This window comes from Acinonyx jubatus, chromosome D3, assembly GCF_027475565.1.
Source record: "Acinonyx jubatus isolate Ajub_Pintada_27869175 chromosome D3, VMU_Ajub_asm_v1.0, whole genome shotgun sequence".
NCBI lineage: Eukaryota > Metazoa > Chordata > Mammalia > Carnivora > Felidae > Acinonyx > Acinonyx jubatus.
Genome location: NC_069392.1, coordinates 33,820,393 through 33,830,268, shown reverse-complemented (window position 1 = coordinate 33,830,268; position 9,876 = coordinate 33,820,393).

Sequence of the window (9,876 nt, the reverse complement as noted above, 5' to 3'; positions counted from 1 at the left end):
TCCACATAAGTGTCGATCCAAGTGCAGGGAGCACAGACACCTCCTTGCTCAGCTGCCGGATAACAGACGGCTTTCCTATCATGGAGCCCATCTTTGGCGAGAGAGCTGAGGGTTTTTTGTTGTCACTGGGCAGCTAATTGCTTTAGCAGCAGATTCTTCAGTATCTTCGGAGTTCAGGAGAGGTTCCTGATCATAGCTTCATTTGCACTTAGCCCGGTGAGTAGGGGAATCTGTTGAAGGAAGTGAATTTGGAATCGATTACGCCTCCTGGAAATTCTGGTTTGAGTCTGTGGCTTGGGACTGGACAGCTGACAGCCATGAAGGCCAGTCTAATTTCCGGATCTGTAGGCTGCTCAGGTGGTTTTGTTCTAGTCAACATCTTGTGTCTGTTTCTTTGTCCGGAGCCTGGAGGCAAGGTCCCCCGGGTTTGGGGTTAACTGGAGACAGGGAGATGGAGCCTGAGGGTTAGGGAGCCTGACAGGATTGAGGGGGCTGAGCTTGTTCCAGAGAAACTGAGGCATCGGGAATCAGAGAGACATTTGTGATGGACAGAACTATAGGCTCACCAGCATCGTGGCAAATCCCACGGTTGTTTGGATGCGATTACCCGCTTGAGAGAATTTTCTGGGCCAGAGGCAAGGCAAAAAAGGCCGAAGAAAAGAATCCTAAAGACCTTCATGATGTAAGAATTGGGAAAAGGATGGCCAGAGAGGGAAGGGGGAGTAGAAGGAAACACTCTTGGCCCTGTGTCTTGGGATGATGTTGGCTCGATGTCGGCTACTTGCCTTCCTGGTCAGTTTTATCTTGAGGTCTCCAGCATTTGCACAGGACCGGATGTCAGGTGGGGCCATCTTGTGAAATAAACACCCAGGGTTCAACGCCTTGCAGTTTGGCAGCACAGAGTACCTGGCGGGGCCTGTCCACGAATCTCACTGTTACAGAAGCATCGGAGTAGAGCAACCGTTTGTAAATGACAGAAGACTTCAACGGGCCCGTGCTTAAGGAGCCGACGGGTTCACCGGAGAAGGAAGTGGAGTTACTTCTGTGGCATACGATCATTTAGGGTAATAACTGGACACTGAGAGCTTTGACAGATCTCTAGAAACTTCGGTTTTCTGGTACATCCACACACATATAACCTGAGGTTTACTGTACACACAAAACCAAAGCATTTGACGGCGCTTCCCACATATTTGAACATATTAAATTAATGAGAGACAGCCTTTGAAGTCTTCCGGGAGCCCTCTGGGATAAATCTCAAGCTAGTTTAAAGTTAAAAAGACTATTGAGAATTTTAAGAAAATGTTAAAAGATTTGAACATTTGATTAAACAGGATAACAGGTAATTATGAAATAATTGTATAACAAAAGTGGCAATAGAAGACGTTAAGGTAGGGGAGCCTGGGTGGCTCAGTCAGTGGAGCATCCGACTTTGGCTGAGGTTCGAGACCCACGTCGGATCCTGTGCTGACAGCTCAGCCTGGAGCTGTCTTTGGATTCTGTGTCTCCCTCTCTCTGCTCCTCCCCTGCTTATGCTGTCTCTCAAAAAATAAAACTTTATAATTAAAAAAGAATGTTACAGTAAATATAGAAAATTAAGGTAAATACAGGTGAACAAAAGTTAGCTTTCTCAGTATGACAAAGACTGGATTTTCTTAAGTAATCAAACACCTGATATAAGACTGTAGACAGCACAGTAAGTTATTTGGGAAAGAAAAAAAATCTTTGCTATCCAAAGGTTAAAAAAAGAACAACCACAAAACAACCTTTGCAGCAGTTGCTTAGGTTCTTAGTAGCAGACCAATAATCTAAGAAAACTTTGTCCTTTTAACGGAGAGAAAACCAAATTCTAATTTTGTACCAGTGTACTTTTGATATTAAAACTCATTTTTTAAAAAACTTTAATAAATCTATTCCAATCTTAGCCAGCTTGACCACATGTAAAATCCTGCCAAGATTCTCTTTCCACAAACCTTCTACAACTTTTTTCTATCCATTCAGATTTGGTCCTAGGTTTTCTCTTTTAATTCTGGAAAATTCAACCAATCATTTTACATTCCTTACCTATTTTCCATACACAGATGTTTCCTTCCGCCCTTATAATTTCTAAGTAGCTTTCATTACACACATTGAAAAGAACTTGGAAGCCTTAGATCTTTCGTTCCTAGTGAAAACTAAGAAGTAAGCAAATGTGGACCGTAAAGCCTGCATGCTGGGGACTGGCAAATTTATAAATACATTTTCAAAGTTGCTAAAAGCATATTCTTTCTCTTGGTAAAATTTCCAATGCAGCACAAAAACGGGTTTACTGGTAGATCCGAATGTCTTCACCTCCTCTGTAAAAGGAAGCCAAAGTGGTTAAAACCTTTGTTGAGTCAATGTTTTGGTATTTTTATCTTATTTGGAAAGTGATCTAGATACTCCATGAATATGCATTATCTGTCTCAGTATAACTTTAAGGCTTCAAGTTACCAAAAAAGATTTTGAAAACTACTTTTAAGTAGACATACCAAAAAGCACAATTGTTGTTGTAAAGTTCATTTATAAAGTTTTATCTTGCATCTATTTTAATTCACTTGCCCTTAACAATTTAGACCGGTCATTGAAATTTTCCTGCAATTAAGCAGCTAACCACCATCTTATCTTTCTTGCTGACAAAATCTGTAACAGACATAATGTGAGCCTATTTGATTTTTAAGTAACCTAAGGTAGAATAAAAGTTATATGTACACATTATATTTAATGTTAGTAACTCTAAAGACATGCCTGTTTTAGTTAAACCAACAAACTTAAACTAGCTTTTATGTACTGAAGATTATCCTAGATCACATGAACTAGAAAATCTTTTGGGTTAGTTCCTGTATTTCTGAGAGGATACTTGATTTACATAATACTTGTCTGTCTTTAAGCCAATTAAATAGGGCTCTTTACAAATTAATTTTGGCAACACCTTTTGGAGCTAAAAAAGAAATCACGTTTATAACATACATACATTGACATACATAAAGCTACAGATGCAAACAGATCTTGTAGCTTTCATTTTAAGATTTTAGCCGCAAGATAGCTAAATAATACAAAACTCACTAGTTTACAAAAGAACCAAATTTTGTTTCTGGCAGAATGGAGTAAGTTAAGGTTACCTGCTCAGATGGCTTAAGCTTTTCACTAATATCTGTGCAGAAGATGTTAAAATAGTTTTCTTTCCTGACAAGCATTACATCGGGGAGACCAGGTAGAGGACTCTTCCATCTCAAAGGCACAGAGAACGAATGCAGGTTCCGCTGAGAAGGACTTTTGTTCCCTAAGTCCACATCTTTCACAATACCTGCAGGCCTTCTGAGGTGAAGGGGGGCGGTTTTAGGGTTCATGAAAATGACAGGTGAGCTTTAGACTGTTTCAGAGCCACATTTCTAGTCTTGTGAAGGCTCAATCTGTAAGGCAAACATGTTTTTATTTATTTTTTAAAGTTTGGTTTTAGCAATCTCTACACCCAGTGTGGGGCTTGAACCCATGACGCTGAGTTTGAGCCGCTCACTCTTCTGAGCCAGGCAGGCACCAGAAGTACGGTTGTTTTGAATTCCTTAAAGAATTGGGTTGCAATCAGAATGATACCAAGAGGCTGCCCCACCCATCCAACTACATTATCTTAAAAAAAATTTGTTTTTAGAGTGGGAGTGGCGGGTGGGACGGGGTGGGGGCAGAGAGAGAGGATTCCAAGCAGGCTCCATGATCAGCCAGAGAGCCTGATTCACGGCTTGCTCCCACGACCCTGGGATGTGACCTGAGCTGAAATCAAGTGTTGGATGTTCGACTGAGCCACCCAGGTGCCCCCAACTATATTATCTTCAATTTGCCTTTTTTTTTTTTCTTTCCTTAGAGACAGAGACTACAAGTGGGGAGAGGGACAGAGGGAGACAGAATCTTAAGCAGTCTCCATGCTCAGCACGTGGGGCTTGATCCCACAACCCTGATACCATGACCTGAGCCAAAATCTAAAGCCAGACACTCAAAATGACTGAGCCACCTGGGTGCCTGCAATTTTCTCCTTTTACATCAGGGAGAAGATCTTCAATTAAGATGGAAATCAAGATTCTTACTTCCTAGTTTTAGAGCTCTGTGTCTTTGGAATGTTTTAGTAAATACTTCCACAAAGACTTCAGAATATGTTTCTTTCCTTCAGGACCTATAGTTTCAGGTTAACTTTGGGGAGAAGGCCTAAAAAAGTTCCTATCAGGCTCTGAATATCAGCTTCCAGTTTGGCCAACTTCTGGCCATTTAGCTAATTTAAAAAATTCTTTCAAATAGCTTGTCGGGCTTTAGCTGAGACAATAGATACTCCTGTCAGTATTGAACAACCCCATGGACACAAGAGGTATCCCCAAAGAAGGTGCATAAGATACTACTGTCTGATTATCCTAAAGACAGCCAGAAGAGACAATTCCCCTGAGAGTTGGCAACAGAGGTTTGGACCCTAGCCCCAAAGGGAGAGTGTAACCCACATTTTTGTCCAGCCATACTTTTGGGGTCCCCATCCTGAAAGTCGACAAGCTAAGTTCTGTGGATACAAAATGAGACAATGAGGCAACATAACTGTCCATGGGAGAGAAAGGATCGATAACCAATGGGTAGTGGAAAGCAAATTCCAAGTAACAGTTCAAAGATCTAATTTTTTTTTAATGTTTGAGAGAGAAAACACAAGCAGGGGAGGGGTGGAGAGAGGGGGTGGGGGGAAAGGACAGAACCCCAAACAGACTCTGTGCTGTCAGCATGGAGCCTGACGTGGGGCTCGATCTCATGAACTGTGAGATCGTGACCTGAGCAGAAATCGAGAGTCAGATGCTTAACCAATTGAGCCACCCAGGCGCCCCAGGAAGGTCTAATTCTTACAAATGCTTCTTGCCTGCCAGTCTGAATTTGGGAAGGAAGGGAGGGAGGGACACAGTAACATTTTACCTTCCTCTCTGGACCAGGCACCACAGAGACACAGGAGCGCTGACTACTAAGAATTCTCACAGCTCGCTGGCTTCTGCCAGTTTCCCCAGGATCCTGGCTGCAGTAAGTGCGTTGTTCCACCAGGTCTCTTCCTGCTCACCAGAAACCGTAGACGAGGAAAAATAATTTTCCTCTACTTTTAATGGTGAGCGCTTGGCTGAGACCCATTTTTCTCTAGGCATGCCATAAATGGATAAGCTTAGCTAGGTTAAAAGTTGTCCACTGTGGCCACTATGTAACTCGAGATTATCCTTGGTAAGGTAAACCTGCTTGTTCAGCCTCACAGCAGATTTTATTCATCTGAGGCCTCACACGACCCAGTCCCGCCCGCTAAATTAGACTGAGTCCGACCCCAGACCCAGTCCAGTTTCCAACTTGGACCTAGTCTGACCTTGGATACAATCCAGTTTTCAGGCTGGACCTAGTGAAATCTGGATCCATTCTGGTTAAGTCAAACCCAATCTGGGTGGGGGGGATGGGGGGGGGGGGAGAGGCTCAAAGCCTGAAAGCTCACAACGCAAAAGCTCCAAGGGCCGGAGCTAAGAAGGACTTACCCACCATCTCCAAGGCAACCAGAAAGCAGCAAGCTCAGCCATAGATGGGCACCTATGCCTGGTTCCTCACTGGTCCTGGGGGCTGATGGGTGTCTCCTTCAGATCCCACATCTGACACCAGAACGGTTACAAACTGAGGCTTGTTAAAAAATTTTGGGGGGCAAAAACTGATTTGAATCAGGCAATACCCCGTCTAGTAGACAGAAGGGAGTTTAAGGAACTGTACGAAGTGAGATTTTATAGGCTGCAGCGAGCAGGGACAAAGAAGTTGTAACGGGCCAAAAAAGCAGGTCAGTTACTGCAAAGTTGTCTTCCCAGGATGGCCTGGGTCCACTACCTTACAATTCCGTTTCTGGGAGAAGCTGAAACTTTAAGCCGAGTCTCGGTTTGGTGATGTGGGGGTTAACGTAAGAGACTCCACAGCATGCGTGTGCTGTCACCACACACCCTTGAGAGGGAATGAAGTAGCCTCTGTGAAGGCATCCTGGGCCCAGTTCCGATGGCCTCAAAACAGACCCGGGGGAGGGAGAGACGGGCTCAATTCTCTGGAGTGCCCAGCTCCCACAGGCCGGAAACTGCTGAGGATTCCAATTAGAGCAAGCAAGACCTGCCTCTTCAGGAGCATGTCTGTAGCCTCGGGATAAAAGCCGCACCGAAAATTCTACCATTTGCTGCTGTTAAGATGGTCTCGGTGACATCTGCTGTCTGCTTCCCTTAGCAGGGAGCAGCAGCACGGAAAGGAGTGGCGAGTTCTCTGGAATGAAACGTGAACTGGCAGGCGGGGCCACCCAGGCACGTCTGTCCGTCTGTCCGAGAGCAGCTCCTCGGGCGGAAGAGCCCCCTGAGGAGTGATGCCGTCTCGCTCCCGGGCCTCTGGTCTTTTGACTTAGGCTGACCTTCTGGTGAGGTTGCCCTTGAAGTGCAGATGTCCTGGTTCCGTTTTACTTTCATATCAGCAGTGACAGATATTTGAATAAGGGTGCTTTTCTCTCCTCTCCTGTATTTTTATCTTTTGTCTGGTCAGCCCACCTCAGTGCGCTAACTAGCGACGGGGCTGCTCACGCCTGAGACCCTGAGTGCTGCACAGGCCAGGGCCGTTCTTGCTTGAGGGGAACAGAGGGGCCTCGGTGTACTGAAGAAACGCAGAGAAAATGCGGGAAGTGCTGACGCTACCAAGTAGGTGGAACTGGGGAGGGAAGGACGCATTTAGGACTGACCACGTTTGGCTCTTTGCCTTCAATGTAAGATAGCGGGGAGCCCCGCCGAGCAAGCTCACGGTCTGATCACCAGGGGGCGGACTTATGTACGAAGGAGGCAGCAGATGGGAAGACGGTGGGTGAGGCGAGCGGAACAGTCTGGGGCCACTGGAGGACACAGCACCCCCCCCCCCCCCGCCCCGTCCCGCCATCCTGCACCTGGCTGACCCTCGCCGATCCCGGTCACCTGCAGGAGGGCTGGCTCTTCCCGGGCTTCAGGCTCGCCTACCAGCCGTGTCTGGTGCTGCCGTTGCAGCCACTGTGGCCGTGACACCTGCCTGATGGCACTGCCACACACATGAATGCACTGGTTGGCAACTGAGGAAACCGACTATAAGTATCAAATACTCAACCCTTTTCTTTTTAATGTTTGAAGGCGGAAGGCGGTGGGGGGGGGGGGTGGCGGGGAGGGGAAGGGCAGAGAGGGAGACAGAGATTCCCAAGCAGGCTCCATGCTCCATGCAGAGCTCGACGTGGGGCTCGATCCCACAAACCGTGAAATCACGACCTGAGCCAGAGTCGGACTTGAACCAACCGGGCCACCCAGGCGCCCCTACCAGCCATATTTAGAAGCCAGAACCAAACAAAACCGCCAGAAAAACCTCAGAATAAATGGCTGTCCAAAACAAGCCAGCTGGCGGCCTTACGATGCACACACACGGACCACACCTCACTGAGAATTTTCCCGCGAGGGGGAGGGTGGGTGTCCCGCCGAGGGGGCAAATCCCTGCTGTGGCGGCACCAGAGGTTAAATGGCAGCAGGCACGGCCTCCCTGGAACGGAGAAGAGCGAGCCAAGTGAGACTGTCTGTGCCCCGGGAGAAGCTGGCCCGCTTTCCTCCTGTCCGTGCCTGAGTAGGTAACGTTCCTGTCCTCCGATACTTTCCTTCCCAAACTCGTACCTTCCCAGGGCACTGGGCTACCGGCGAGCTCCAGGCTCCGCCATCTCTCAGGGACAGGAGCGGTGACAGTTTCCTCGGCCACCCGACGAGAACCGCTCACGGCTTCCTCACGGAACACCGACAGACACGACCCAATACGTGCATTGTATCCAGTCAATAACTGCTGGCACCGTGACACGAAGTACAGCTGGTCAGGCTGAGAGATTCAGAGGCTACACTCTGACTAGAAACTCCAAGTATTCGATCTTGCCACGTTTAGATCGGGAAAATTTGACTTAAATAAGCCTTGGAAATAAACCTGTGACAGCGGTGTAAAACGCTGCATGGAATAAAATCTGATCCCTGAACGGGACGCTCGCCGTCCGACTTTCTAAGAAAAGGATGCTTAAGGGAAACAGTTTCTGTAAGATTAAAACTAGTTTCTTCTCTATAGAAAACAGATGAAAGAATTCATTTGGCCTTGATGCAGTTCACTGCAGAAATTCCTTCACCAAAACGGATCACTGTTCGAATTTTTGTGTTCACGAACGGGCACATGTTCTCAAGGTCAACACCTCCCCTGGGTCAAAACATCCATTCGCATTCAAAGGATCACACGGCCTCAGATTTGGGGTTTCTGGTGGGAGAATCGGGCTTCTTTCCCCTACCCTACCCTCACCTAAACCACCACCTGGTTTCCTAGTGAGCAGCAGGTACGCGAACTCTCCCGGCTCGGACTCATCCAGGTCACGTAACCGTCAGGAACACCAAGAGGGAAGGGCCTGGCCTCCATCCACGCAGGGTCCCCACCCTGCTGGCCGCAGGTCCCAGTGCCGGGTGCAGCCGGGCCCCCTTCCTTCCTGGCCATCCTCCTCCAGCGACCGACCCCTCCAGGTGGCCCTGCTCTTGACCTTCTCCACCTGGTATGAGGACTTTAGAAAGGCTCAAGAGGGAATTCACAAATACAACAGAACCACAGAGTCCTGCTTACTCACATGATTTCCAGACTCACCTTCTTTTCCTCTGGTTTGAGTCAGAAGATTATTCATCGTAAAGAGGCCGCTTGCATGGTTTCAAGTTGCTGGGAGTTTCTTTTTCTCCCATCACTCATTCCTTCTGCCTCCTGGAATCTTGCACGGAAACATTACCATACAAGGAAACAATCACGTGCGTCCCAGAGCCTGAGCCGCGCTTTTTCCTATAGATGGTCACTTTCAAACCCCGCCGCCCCCTCTCGAAACTCCCTCCTTGGAGCTGTGTCTGTGAAGTATTGCTCCCTGAGGCTTCCCAAATATGCCACACCTGCCGTTTCAGACACCCGTGTTCCCCTGACGCCGGAAGAGGGCAGATTCTCGACTTGCTTCCTTGGGCGTATTCAGCTGCCAGTCTGCCAGGAAACAGATTCACCCAATGTGAAGTGGGGCGCGGACCCGACAGGCGTGGGAAGGATCAGTAACACACCGTGCACCCGACTGCCTGCCCGGCAAACTAAGAATCGCCTGGACGGACGTTCCGTGACAGGGTGCCGGCAGCTTGGGCAGCTCATAGGACATGTGCGTGGTAAATGATCTCAGGAACTCAGCACTTGCCAACTCAGCTAGAGGGTTCCAGAAAAATGAGCGGTCTGGCATCACAGAAATACCTCCAAGACCTAAGGACAAAGATCACAGCCAAAATTCCACTACGCAAATGAGTCTGGTGACCTGGGGGCCGGGTAAAGGGATGCCCTGAAAACTCACAGAAGCTCGCCCACTGATTTCTCCCAGACGAGGGGCGGGGCAGCCAAGGTCAGGTGCGGCACCATGACGCTGAGCGCCAGGCAGAGGCTGAAGAAGGGGGTGCTGCACGCTCCCAGCCTGCCTGGTGGGGGAGGCGAGGGCCGAGGACGGGACACGCGCCCGGCAATGACCAACTGTACTGGCTGAGTAATGAGCTCTAGTTTTTGAAAAATACAGTTTTCCTCTTCACCTTGTCGACCTGCCTCAAAAGTCCTAGGATCACAGAATATCTTCTAAGATTGGCCACCCCACGTTAAATACCTAGGAGGACGTGATTATTACTATTTTATTCAATTTTCTCTTATGAAATTAGTTGGAGTATTAACTGGTTTGTAGTTTTTGCCTCCTCAAGGATTTCAAAGAACTGCTGAGTCGTCAACTTTACTCATTTGCTTGGTTTTGTGCAGCCTTTGGAA